Below are 15197 nucleotides of genomic sequence, written 5' to 3'. Positions count from 1 at the left end.
CAAAAAGATCCAACTAGCCGTTACCCGCATCAAATATCTCGGTCATATCATATCTCCCAAGGGCGTCGAAACTGATCCGGAGAAGGTTGGAGCGATCAGAGAACTACCACCACCAGCGGACAAACCGGCACTACTAAGATTTCTGGGCATGGTTAACTTCATGGCAAATTATATTTCTGGATATTCCGAACGAACTGCTCCCCTACGGCCTCTTCTCAAGCAAGACACAGTATTTCGATGGGACGAAACCCACCAAGACGCTTATGACGACTTGAAACAAGCCATCACTTAAGCGCCAGTGTTAACATTTTACAATCCCAAACTACATAACACTGTATCCGTCGACGCTAGTCAACATGGAATTGGTGCCGTACTTCTGCAGCAAGGCAAACCTATTGAATACGCGTCGATGACCTTTACATCCGCACAAACGCGCTACGCTCAAATTGAAAAGGAGCTGCTCGCCATATTATATGCATGCGAACACTTTCATTATTATGTGGCAGCCGCCCCACTAACAGTGCAGACAGACCACAAGCCGCTGCTTGCCATTATCCGGAAGCCGTTCCATCTTCTCTCTCCAAGGCTCCAGCGCCTAACATTGCGGTTGGCGCGGTATGACCCGACATTAATTTATGTTCCTGGTACCAAGCTTTTCATCGCTGACGCCCTCTCGAGAGTACCACAACCCAACTGCACAATGACAACGGACTTTTTGGAAGGTCCCGCTGCAACAATATATACTCTGACCACTCTTTCCGATGACCGACTCCGCAAGTTCCAACACGCAACAAATCAAGATCCTGACCTGCAACAGATTCAAAGCTACGTGGAAAATGGCTGGCCCTTGCATCACAAGTCAATCCGTCTTCCTGGCGTAAGGGCATTCTGGGCACTACAGGAGGAAATACACTCACAGAACGGACTCCTATACAGAGGCGATCGTCTGTTGGTTCCGGCAATATTACAAGGAGACACTATGAAGCAGATACACGCCATACATCAAGGTGTTACAGCTTGTCTCGCAAAAGCCAAAATGAATGTATACTGGCCGACAATGACTGCCGACATTACCAGATTTATAGCAAATTGCCCCGTTTGCAAGGAAAGAGAACGCGCAAACACTGCGATGCCTTTACATCCCTTGACAATTCCACCACATCCATGGCACACGGTCTCGTCTGATCTGTTCAAATTCCGCTCTAAAAACTATATTCTTCTGATTGACCACTTTTCGAAATATGTAGAAGCCCAAGAATTGACAACTACGAATGCTGAAGCTGTCATCAAGTTCCTAACACCAAATTTTGCCCGCCATGGCATTCCAAGACGTTTTCAGTCGGACAATGGACCACCCTACTCCTCATACATGTTTACGAAATTTCTCGAAAAATGGGGCGTGGAACAAATCACATCGAGTCCTTATCACCCGCAAAGTAATGGATTAGCAGAGCGCATGGTCCAAACGCTAAAGAGCTACCTAGCTAAATCGCAACCTGAAGGCAAAGACCTCAATCAAATCTTGCTAGAATACCGGACGACTCCATTGGAAAATCTTCTCACACCTGCAGAAATGCTAATGGGGAGAAAACTTCGTAGTCCCATCACAATGAATGACGCATCACTCAGCCCGAATTTTCCGACACAAGAAATCATATCTGGACTACAACACAGACAGTTCACCATGCAAAGACATGCTGACACAAAACCGCATAGAAATCTACGTCCACTCGAGATAGGGGAGAAAGTCTGGTACTTCGTGGGAACACGTTCTTAGAAACCAGCAATAATACTCCAAAAAGCTACCTCCCCAGATTCCTACATCATAGAAACGGAACAAAATCAAATTTTCCGGCGATCAAGAATTCACCTTCGCCCTCAAATTCAACGAAAACCCGACAATCAAAATAAGCCAGAAATTCCGAGAAGGATTAACGCACAAAGATTTCAAAACAACTCATGTGCTAACCTCCTTGAAGAAGCTTTCAACAAAACCCCTAAAGTGGCTCATTATGCGTACAAACCTGTCGCTGTGACAGAGACGACGTCTCCGAGATCTTCCAGTGCATTGACAGATCACTCCCAGCGATCATCTATCCTACCTAATCTTCCTGATATCCATGAATTAGATGCTAACCACCCTTTAGAATCACACATCGTGAACCCATCAAGACAATCCCTGCAAGAGACGTCAACACGTGATGAAACCGGGCCAAGGATGATCCCACAACAAACTGCTCTAATAAAATCTCGACCACCAACCGTACCACCTTTCCCACAAACAATTGTCAAGACACCCACTTCATCGTATGGACGACCATTGAAAACCCCGGCGTGGTTCTCACCTGCATAGACCGTATAAAAAAAAAAAAAAGCTTGTTGTATAATGTAAAAAACTATGTTAGTTAAAAAAATATTTTATCTATTGGCATAAGATAAAACAAGAGTGAAACCGAGTCTTCCTTATCGGTAGATATATTTCAAGGAAGCACTTCTCTTAAGATCAGCTACCATGTAACAACGCGTACTTTTTATCGTGACAAATAAATCTTTTATTATGCACAAACGTTTATTAAGATAATCAAATAGAAAACTACAACAATTATAAAAAAAACTTCGCGGTTTCGAACCTGTGGCCTTCCGGGAGTGAGGCGGATGCGATAACCGCAACACTAAAGATATGTTATTATTTTTAATCGAAAGAACAGGGTCAAGTAATTAAGCAATACGTGAACAAACAAACCCCTCCATAGAAAATGCATTAGACTATACTTTGCAGGCTCGTACCTCTGTGTCTACTGTAGATACGGGGATGTCCTTTGAGTATGTTATAGTCCAATTTTTCCCCCATCTAACCATACTTAAAACATTGAGCTACGACAAACACGGGCCGAGTAATTAAGCTAAACGTAAACAAACAACCCGTCCATAGGAAATACATTAGACTATACTTTGCAGGCCCATAACTCTGTGTCTACTAGAGATACGGGCATGTCCTTAGGATATGTTATAGTCCAAATTGTCCCCCATCTAACCATACTAAAAACATTGAGCTACGACAAACAGGGGCCGAGATATTAAGCAAAATGTTCGTCAACTTTGGTATCGTCTCACTTATTTTTATTATGTTACTTATGATTTTTGCACTAAACTTTGGAGGCTCATAACTCTTGTTCTACAAGAGATACTGGGATCTCGTTTGGATATGTTATAGTACTCTTTGCTCCCCATACAAGGATACTTTAAACTTGAGGCTACCGCAAAATCGTCGTCAACTTACTTTTTGTCTCACTTATTGTTAGAAGGTTACTTTTGATTTTTGAAAATAAACTTTGCAGGCTCGTAACTCTGTTTCTACTGGAGATACGGGGATGTCCTTTGAGTATGTTATAGACCAATTTGTCCCCCATCTAGCCATACTAAGAATTAGGGCTACGACAAACAGTAGTCGAGTAATTAAGCCAATCGTAAACAAACAAACCCCTCCATAGGAAATATATTAGACTAAATTCTGGAGGCTCGTAACTCTGGTTCTACCAGAGATACGGGGATGTAAATAATGTGACCTTGACACAAATGTTCGGATAATTATAAAGGTCTTTGCATGTTCCAAGCAAAAAAACAAAACTTCGCGGTTTCGAACATGTGGCCTTCCGGGAGTGAGGCGGATGCGATAACCGCTACACTAAAGATATGTTATTATTTTTAATCAAAAGAACAGGGTCAAGTAATTAAGCAATACGTTAAGAAACAAACCCCTCCATAGAAAATGCATTAGACTATATTTTGCAGGCCCATAACTCTGTGTCTACTAGAGATATCGGGATGTCCTTAGGATATGTTATAGTCCAATTTATCCCCCATCTAAACATCCTAAAAACATTGAGCTACGACAAACAGGGGCCGAGTAATTAAGCTAAACGTAAACAAACAACCCCTCCATAGGAAATGCTTTAGACTATACTTTGCAGGCCCATTACTCTGTGTCTACTAGAGATACGGGGATGTCCTTAGGATATGTTATAGTCCAATTTGTCCCCCATCTAACCATACTAAAAACTTTGGGCTACGACAAACAGGGGCCGAGTAATTAAGCTAAACGTAAACAAACAACCCCTCCATAGGAAATGCATTAGAGTATACTTTGCAGGCTCGTAACTCTGTTTCTACTGGAGATACGGGGATGTCCTTTGAGAATGTTTTAGTCCAATTTGTCCCCCATCTAACTATACTAAAAACATTGAGCTACGACAAACAGGGGCCGAGATATTAAGCAAAATGTTCGTCAATTTTGGTATCGTCTCACTTATTTTTATTATGTTACTTATGATTTTTGCACTAAATTTTAGAAGCTCATAACTCTTGTTCTACAAGAGATACTGGGATCTCCTTTGGATATGTTATAGTACTCTTTGCTCCCCATACAACGATACTTTAAACTTGAGGCTACCTGAATATCGTCGTCAACTTATTTTTTGTCTCACTTATTGTTAGAATGTTACTTTTGATTTTTGAAAATAAACTTTGCAGGCTCGTAACTCTGTTTCTACTGGAGATACGGGGATGTCCTTTGAGTATGTTATAGACCAATTTGTCCCCCATCTAGCCATACTAAGAATTAGGGCTACGACAAACAGTAGTCGAGTAATTAAGCTAATCGTAAACAAACAAACCCCTCCATAGGAAATACATTAGACTTAATTCTGGAGGCTCGTAACTCTGGTTCTACCAGAGATACGGGGATGTAAATAATGTGACCTTGACACAAATGTTCGGATAATTATAAAGGTCTTTGCATGTTCCAAGCAAAAAAAAAAACTTCGCGGTTTCGAACCTGTGGCCTTCCGGGAGTGAGGCGGATGCGATAACCGCTACACTAAAGATATGTAATTATTTTTAATCGAAGGAACAGGGTCAAGTAATTAAGCAATACATGAACAAACAAACCCCTCCATAGAAAATGCATTAGACTATACTTTGCAGGCTCGTAACTCTGTTTCCACTGGAGATACGGGGATGTCCTTTGAGTATGTTATAGTCCAATTTGTCCCCCATCTAACCATACTAAAAACATTGAGCTACGACAAACAGGGGCCGAGATATTAAGCAAAATGTTCGTCAACTTTGGTATCGTCTCACTTATTTTTATTATGTTACTTATGATTTTTGCACTAGACTTTGGAGGCTCATAACTCTTGTTCTACAAGAGATACTGGGATCTCGTCTGGATATGTTATAGTACTCTTTGCTCCCCATACAAGGATACTTTAAACTTGAGGCTACCGCAATATCGTCGTCAACTTACTTTTTGTCTCACTTATTGTTAGAAGGTTACTTTTGATTTTTGAAAATAAACTTTGCAGGCTCGTAACTCTGTTTCTACTGGAGATACGGGGATGTCCTTTGAGTATGTTATAGACCAATTTGTCCCCCATCTAGCCATACTAAGAATTAGGGCTACGACAAACAGTAGTCGAGTAATTAAGCCAATCGTAAACAAACAAACCCCTCCATAGGAAATATATTAGACTAAATTCTGGAGGCTCGTAACTCTGGTTCTACCAGAGATACGGGGATGTAAATAATGTGACCTTGACACAAATGTTCGGATAATTATAAAGGTCTTTGCATATTCCAAGCAAAAAAACAAAACTTCGCGGTTTCGAACATGTGGCCTTCCGGGAGTGAGGCGGATGCGATAACCGCTACACTAAAGATATGTTATTATTTTTAATCGAAAGAACAGGGTCAAGTAATTAAGCAATACGTTAACAAACAAACCCCTCCATAGAAAATGCATTAGACTATATTTTGCAGGCCAATAACTCTGTGTCTACTAGAGATACCGGGATGTCCTTAGGATATGTTATAGTCCAATTTGTCCCCCATCTAACCATACTAAAAACATTGAGCTACGACAAACAGGGGCCGAGTAATTAAGCTAAACGTAAACAAACAACCCCTCCATAGGAAATGCATTAGACTATACTTTGCAGGCCCATAACTCTGTGTCTACTAGAGACACGGGGATGTCCTTAGGATATGATATAGTCCATTTTGTCCCCCATCTAACCATACAAAAACTTTGGGCTACGAGAAACAGGGGCCGAGTAATTAAGCTAAACGTAAACAAACAACCCGTCCATAGCAAATGCATTAGACTATACTTTGCAGGCCCATAACTCTGTGTCTACTTGAGATACGGGGATGTCCTTAGGATATGTTATAGTCCAAATTGTCCCCCATCTAACCATACTAAAAACATTGAGCTAGGACAAACAGGGTTCGAGATATTAAGCAAAATGTTCGTCAACTTTGGTATCGTCTCACTTATTTTTATTATGTTACTTATGATTTTTGCACTAAACTTTGGAGGCTCATAACTCTTGTTCTACAAGAGATACTGGGATCTCCTTTGGAAATGTTATAGTACTCTTTGCTCCCCATACAAGGATACTTTAAACTTGAGGCTACCTCAATATCGTCGTCAACTTATTTTTTGTCTCACTTATTGTTAGAAGGTTACTTTTGATTTTTGAAAATAAACTTTGCAGGCTCGTAACTCTGTTTCTACTGGAGATACGGGGATGTCCTTTGAGTATGTTATAGACCAATTTGTCCCCCATCTAGCCATACTAAGAATTAGGGCTACGACAAACAGTAGTCGAGTAATTAAGCTAATCCTAAACAAACAAACCCCTCCATAGGAAATACATTAGACTAAATTCTGGAGGCTCGTAACTCTGGTTCTACCAGAGATACGGGGATGTAAATAATGTGACCTTGACACAAATGTTCAGATAATTATAAAAAAAACTTCGCGGTTTCGAACCTGTGGCCTTCCGGGAGTGAGGCGGATGCGATAACCGCTACACTAAAGATATGTTATTATTTTTAATCGAAAGAACAGGGTCAAGTAATTAAGCAATACATTAACAAACAAACCCCTCAATAGAAAATGCATTAGACCATACTTTGCAGGCCCATAACTCTGTGTCTACTAGAGATACCGGGATGTCGTTAGGATATGTTATAGTCCAATTTGTCCCCCATCTAACCATACTAAAAACATTGAGCTACGTCAAACAGGGGCCGAGTAATTAAGCTAAACGTAAACAAACAACCCCTCCATAGGAAATGCATTAGACTATACTTTGCAGGCTCGTAACTCTGTTTCTACTCGAGATACGGGGATGTCCTTTGAGTATGTTTTATTCCAATTTGTCCCCCATCTAACCATACTAAAAACATTGAGCTACGACAAACAGGGGCCGAGATATTAAGCAAAATGTTCGTCAACTTTGGTATCGTCTCACTTATTTTTATTATGTTACTTATGATTTTTGCACTAAACTTTGGAGGCTCATAACTCTTGTTCTACAAGAGATACTGGGATCTCCTTTGGATATGTCATAGTACTCTTTGCTCCCCATACAAGGATACTTTAAACTTGAGGCTACCTGAATATCGTCGTCAACTTATTTTTTGTCTCACGTATTGTTAGAAGGTTACTTTTGATTTTTGAAAATAAACTTTGCAGGCTCGTAACTCTGTTTCTACTGGAGATACGGGGATGTCCTTTGAGTATGTTATAGACCAATTTGTCCCCCATCTAGCCATACTAAGAATTAGGGCTACGACAAACAGTAGTCGAGTAATTAAGCTAATCGTAAACAAACAAACCCCTTCATAGGAAATACATTAGACTAAATTCTGGAGGCTCGTAACTCTGGTTCTACCAGAGATACGGGGATGTAAATAATGTGACCTTGACACAAATGTTCGGATAATTATAAAGGTCTTTGCATGTTCCAAGCAAAAAAAAAAAAAACTTCGCGGTCTCGAACCTGTGGCCTTCCGGGAGTGAGGCGGATGCGATAACCGCTACACTAAAGATATGTTATTATTTTAAATCGAAGGAACAGGGTCAAGTAATTAAGCAATACGTGAACAAACAAACCCCTCCATAGAAAATGCATTAGACTATATTTTGCAGGCTCGTAACTCTGTTTCTACTGGAGATACGGGGATGTCCTTTGAGTATGTTATAGACCAATTTGTCCTCCATCTAGCCATACTAAGAATTAGGGCTACGACAAACAGTAGTCGAGGAATTAAGCTAATCGTAAACAAACCTACCCCTCCATAGGAAATACATTAGACTAAATTCTGGAGGCTTGTAACTCTGGTTCTACCAGAGATACGGGGATGTAAATAATGTGACCTTGACACAAATGTTCGGATAATTATAAAGGTCTTTGCATGTTCCAAGCAAAAAAACAAAACTTCGCGGTTTCGAACCTGTGGCCTGCCGGGAGTGAGTCGGATGCGATAACCGCTACACTAAAGATATGTTATTATTTTTAATCGAAAGAACAGGGTCAAGTAATTAAGCAATACGTTAACAAACAAACCCCTCCATAGAAAATGCATTAGACTATACTTTGCAGGCCCATAACTCTGTGTCTACTAGAGATACCGGGATGTCCTTAGGATATGTTATAGTCCAATTTGTCCCCCATCTAACCATAGTAAAAACATTGAGCTACGACAAACAGGGGCCGAGTAATTAAGCTAAACGTAAACAAACAACCTCTCCATAGGAAATGCATTAGACTATACTTTGCAGGCCCATAACTCTGTGTCTACTTGAGATACGGGGATGTCCTTAGGATATGTTATAGTCCAAATTATCCCCCATCTAACCATACTAAAAACATTGAGCTAGGACAAACAGGGTTCGAGATATTAAGCAAAATGTTCGTCATTTTTGGTATCGTCTCACTTATTTTTATTATGTTACTTATGATTTTTGCACTAAACTTTGGAGGCTCATAACTCTTGTTTTACAAGAGATACTGGGATCTCCTTTGGATAGGTTATAGTACTCTTTGCTCCCCAAACAAGGATACTTTAAACTTGAGGCTACCTCAATATCGTCGTCAACTTATTTTTTGTCTCACTAATTGTTAGAAGGTTACTTTTGATTTTTGAAAATAAACTTTGCAGGCTCGTAACTCTGTTTCTACTGGAGATACGGGGATGTCCTTTGAGTATGTTATAGACCAATTTGTCCCTCATCTAGCCATACTAAGAATTAGGGCTACGACAAACAGTAGTCGAGTAATTAAGCTAATCGTAAACAAACAAACCCCTCCATAGGAAATACATTAGACTAAATTCTGGAGGCTCGTAACTCTGGTTCTACCAGAGATACGGGGATGTAAATAATGTGACCTTGACACAAATGTTCAGATAATTATAAAAAAAACTTCGCGGTTTCGAACCTGTGGCCTTCCGGGAGTGAGGCGGATGCGATAACCGCTACACTAAAGATATGTTATTATTTTTAATCGAAAGAACAGGGTCAAGTAATTAAGCAATACATTAACAAACAAACCCCTCAATAGAAAATGCATTAGACCATACTTTGCAGGCCCATAACTCTGTGTCTACTAGAGATACCGGGATGTCGTTAGGATATGTTATAGTCCAATTTGTCCCCCATCTAACCATACTAAAAACATTGAGCTACGACAAACAGGGGCCGAGTAATTAAGCTAAACGTAAACAAACAACCCCTCCATAGGAAATGCATTAGACTATACTTTGCAGGCTCGTAACTCTGTTTCTACTGGAGATACGGGGATGTCCTTTGAGTATGTTTTATTCCAATTTGTCCCCCATCTAACCATACTAAAAACATTGAGCTACGACAAACAGGGGCCGAGATATTAAGCAAAATGTTCGTCAACTTTGGTATCGTCTCACTTATTTTTATTATGTTACTTATGATTTTTGCACTAAACTTTGGAGGCTCATAACTCTTGTTCTACAAGAGATACTGGGATCTCCTTTGGATATGTCATAGTACTCTTTGCTCCCCATACAAGGATACTTTAAACTTGAGGCTACCTGAATATCGTCGTCAACTTATTTTTTGTCTCACTTATTGTTAGAAGGTTACTTTTGATTTTTGAAAATAAACTTTGCAGGCTCGTAACTCTGTTTCTACTGGAGATACGGGGATGTCCTTTGAGTATGTTATAGACCAATTTGTCCCCCATCTAGCCATACTAAGAATTAGGGCTACGACAAACAGTAGTCGAGTAATTAAGCTAATCGTAAACAAACAAACCCCTCCATAGGAAATACATTAGACTAAATTCTGGAGGCTCGTAACTCTGGTTCTACCAGAGATACGGGGATGTAAATAATGTGACCTTGACACAAATGTTCGGATAATTATAAAGGTCTTTGCATGTTCCAAGCAAAAAAAAAAAAAACTTCGCGGTCTCGAACCTGTGGCCTTCCGGGAGTGAGGCGGATGCGATAACCGCTACACTAAAGATATGTTATTATTTTAAATCGAAGGAACAGGGTCAAGTAATTAAGCAATACGTGAACAAACAAACCCCTCCATAGAAAATGCATTAGACTATATTTTGCAGGCTCGTAACTCTGTTTCTACTGGAGATACGGGGATGTCCTTTGAGTATGTTATAGACCAATTTGTCCTCCATCTAGCCATACTAAGAATTAGGGCTACGACAAACAGTAGTCGAGTAATTAAGCTAATCGTAAACAAACCTACCCCTCCATAGGAAATACATTAGACTAAATTCTGGAGGCTCGTAACTCTGGTTCTACCAGAGATACGGGGATGTAAATAATGTGACCTTGACACAAATGTTCGGATAATTATAAAAGTCTTTGCATGTTCCAAGCAAAAAAACAAAACTTCGCGGTTTCGAACCTGTGGCCTTCCGGGAGTGAGGCGGATGCGATAACCGCTACACTAAACATATGTTATTATTTTTAATCGAAAGAACAGGGTCAAGAAATTAAGCAATACATTAACAAACAAACCCCTCAATAGAAAATGCATTAGACCATACTTTGCAGGCCCATAACTCTGTGTCTACTAGAGATACCGGGATGTCGTTAGGATATGTTATAGTCCAATTTGTCCCCCATCTTACCATACTAAAAACATTGAGCTACGACAAACAGGGGCCGAGTAATTAAGCTAAACGTAAACAAACAACCCCTCCATAGGAAATGCATTAGACTATACCTTGCAGGCTCGTAACTCTGTTTCTACTGGAGATACGGGGATGTCCTTTTAGTATGTTTTATTCCAATTTGTCCCCCATCTAACCATACTAAAAACATTGAGCTACGACAAACAGGGGCCGAGATATTAAGCAAAATGTTCGTCAACTTTGGTATCGTCTCACTTATTTTTATTATGTTACTTATGATTTTTGCACTAAACTTTGGAGGCTCATAACTCTTGTTCTACAAGAGATACTGGGATCTCCTTTGGATATGTCATGGTACTCTTTGCTCCCCATACAAGGATACTTTAAACTTGAGGCTACCTGAATATCGTCGTCAACTTATTTTTTGTCTCACTTATTGTTAGAAGGTTACTTTTGATTTTTGAAAATAAACTTTGCAGGCTCGTAACTCTGTTTCTACTGGAGATACGGGGATGTCCTTTGAGTATGTTATAGACCAATTTGTCCCCCATCTAGCCATACTAAGAATTAGGGCTACGACAAACAGTAGTCGAGTAATTAAGCTAATCGTAAACAAACAAACCCCTCCATAGGAAATACATTAGACTAAATTCTGGAGGCTCGTAACTCTGGTTCTACCAGAGATACGGGGATGTAAATAATGTGACTTTGACACAAACGTTCGGATAATTATAAAGGTCTTTGCATGTTCCAAGCAAAAAAAAAAAAAAACTTCGCGGTCTCGAACCTGTGGCCTTCCGGGAGTGAGGCGGATGCGATAACCGCTACACTAAAGATATGTTATTATTTTTAATCGAAAGAACAGGGTCAAGTAATTAAGCAATACATTAACAAACAAACCCATCCATAGAAAATGCATTAGACTATACTTTGCAGGCTCGTAACTCTGTTTCTACTGGAGATACGGGGATGTCCTTTGAGTATGTTATATTCCAATTTGTCCCCCATCTAACCATACTAAAAACATTGAGCTACGACAAACAGGGGCCGAGTAATTAAGCTAAACGTAAACAAACAACCCGTCCAAAGAAAATGCATTAGACTATGCTTTGCAGGCCCATAACTCTGTGTCTACTAGAGATACGGGGATGTCCTTAGGATATGTTATAGTCCAAATTGTCCCCCATCTAACCATACTAAAAACATTGAGCTACGACAAACAGGGCCGAGATGTTAAGCAAAATGTTCGTCAACTTTGGTATCGTCTCACTTATTTTTATTATGTTACTTATGATTTTTGCACTAAACTTTGGAGGCTCATAACTCTTGTTCTACAAGAGATACTGGGATCTCCTTTGGATATGTTATAGTACTCTTTGCTCCCCATACAAGGATACTTTAAACTTGAGGCTACCTCAATATCGTCGTCAACTTATTTTTTGCCTAACTTATTGTTAGAAGGTTACTTTTGATTTTTGAAAATAAAGTTTGCAGGCTCGTAACTCTGGTTCTACCAGAGATACGGGGATGTAAATAATGTGACCTTGACACAAATGTTCGGATAATTATAAAGTTCTTTGCATGTTCCAAGCAAAAAAAAAACTTCGCGGTTTCGAACCTGTGGCCTTCCGGGAGTGAGGCGGATGCGATAACCGCTACACTAAAGATATGCTATTATTTTTAATCGAAAGAACAGGGTCAAGTAATTAAGCAATACGTGAACAAACAAACCCCTCCATAGAAAATGCATTAGACTATACTTTGCAGGGCCATAACTCTGTGTCTACTAGAGATACCGGGATGTCCTTAGGATATGTTATAGTCCAATTTGTCGTTCATCTAACCATACTAAAAACTTTGGGCTACGACAAACAGGGGCCGAGTACTTAAGCAAAACGTAAAGAAACAAACCTCCTCCATAGGAAATGAGTTAGACTATACTTTGCAGGCTCGTAACTCTGTTTCTACTGGAGATACGGGGATGTCCTTTGAGTATTTTATAGTCCAATTTGTCCCCCATCTAACCATACTAAAAACATTGAGCTACGACAAACAGGGGCCGAGTAATTAAGCTAAACGTAAACAAACAACCCGTCCATAGGAAATGCATTAGACTATACTTTGCAGGCCCATACCTCTGTGTCTACAAGAGATACGGGGATGTCCTTAGGATATGACATAGTTAAAATTGTCCCCCATCTAACCAAACTAAAAACATTGAGCTACGACAAACAGGGGCCGAGATATTAAGCAAAATGTTCGTCAACTTTGGTATCGTCTCACTTATTTTTATTATGCTACTTATGATTTTTGCACTAAACTTTGGAGGCTAATAACTCTTGTTCTACAAGAGATACTGGGATCTCCTTTGGATATGTTATAGTACTCTTTGCTCCCCATACAAGGATACTTTAAACTTGAGGCTACCTCAATATCGTCGTCAACTTATTTTTTGTCTCACTTATTGTTAGAAGGTTACTTTTGATTTTTGAAAATAAACTTTGCAGGCTCGTAACTCTGGTTCTACCAGAGATACGGGGATGTAAATAATGTGATCTTGACACAAATGTTCGGATAATTATAAAGGTCTTTGCATGTTCCAAGCAAAAAAAAAAACTTCGCGGTTTCGAACCTGTGGCCTTCCGGGAGTGAGGCGGATGCGATAACCGCTACACTAAAGATACGCTATTATTTTTAATCGAAAGAACAGGGTCAAGTAATTAAGCAATACGTGAACAAACAAACCCCTCCATAGAAAATGCATTAGACTATACTTTGCAGGCTCGTAACTCTGTTTCTACTGGAGATACGGGGATGTCCTATGAGTATGTTATAGTCCAATTTGTCCCCCATCTAACCATACTAAAAATAATGAGCTACGACAAACAGGGGCCGAGTAATTAAGCTAAACGTAAACAAACAACCCGTCCATAGGAAATGCATTAGACTATATTTTGCAGGCCCATAACTCTGTGTCTACTAGAGATACGGGGATGTCCTTAGGAAATGTTATAGTCCAAATTGTCCCCCATCTAACCATACTAAAAACATTGAGCTACGACAAACAAGGGCCGAGATATTAAGCAAAATGTTCGTCAACTTTGGTATCGTCTCACTTATTTTTATTATGTTACTTATGATTTTTGCACTAAACTTTGGAGGCTCATAACTCTTGTTCTACAAGAGATACTGGGATCTCCTTTGGATATGTTATAGTACTCTTTGCTCCCCATACAAGGATACTTTAAACTTGAGGCTACCTCAATATCGTCGTCAACTTATTTTTTGTCTCACTTATTGTTAGCAGGTTACTTTTGATTTTTGAAAATAAACTTTGCAGGCTCGTAACTCTGGTTCTACCAGAGATACGGGGATGTAAATAATGTGACCTTGACACAAATGTTCGGATAATTATAAAGGTCTTTGCATGTTCCAAGCAAAAGAAAAAACTTCGCGGTTTCGAACCTGTGGCCTTCCGGGAGTGAGGCGGATGCGATAACCGCTACACTAAAGATATGTTATTATTTTTAATCGAAAGAACAGGGTCAAGTAATTAAGCAATACGTGAACAAACAAACCCCTCCATAGAAAATGCATTAGACTATACTTTGCAGGCTCGTAACTCTGTTTCTACTGTAGATAAGGCGATGTCCTTTGAGTATGTTATATTCCAATTTGTCCCCCATCTAACCATACTAAAAACATTGAGCTACGACAAACAGGGGCCGAGTAATTAAGCTAAACGTAAACAAACAACCCGTCCAAAGGAAATGCATTAGACTATGCTTTGCAGGCCCATAACTCTGTGTCTACTAGAGATACGGGGATGTCCTTAGGATATGTTATAGTCCAAATTGTCCTTCATCTAACCATACTAAAAACTTTGGGCTACGACAAACAGGGGCCGAGTACTTAAGCAAAACGTAACGACACAAACCCCCTCCATAGGAAATGCATTAGACTATACTTTGCAGGCTCGTAACTCTGTTTCTACTGGAGATACGGGGATGTCCTATGAGTATGTTATAGTCCAATTTGTCCCCCATCTAACCATACTAAAAATAATGAGCTACGACAAACAGGGGCCGAGTAACTAAGCTAAACGTAAACAAACAACCCGTCCATAGGAAATGCATTAGACTATATTTTGCAGGCCCATAACTCTGTGTCTACTAGAGATACGGGGATGTCCTTAGGAAATGTTATAGTCCA

Source organism: Phalangium opilio, unplaced genomic scaffold, assembly GCF_054372755.1.
Source record: "Phalangium opilio isolate 3A_F unplaced genomic scaffold, DU_Popi_V2 ptg001170l_1, whole genome shotgun sequence".
Taxonomy (NCBI): domain Eukaryota; kingdom Metazoa; phylum Arthropoda; class Arachnida; order Opiliones; family Phalangiidae; genus Phalangium; species Phalangium opilio.
This window is presented reverse-complemented; position numbering follows the sequence as displayed.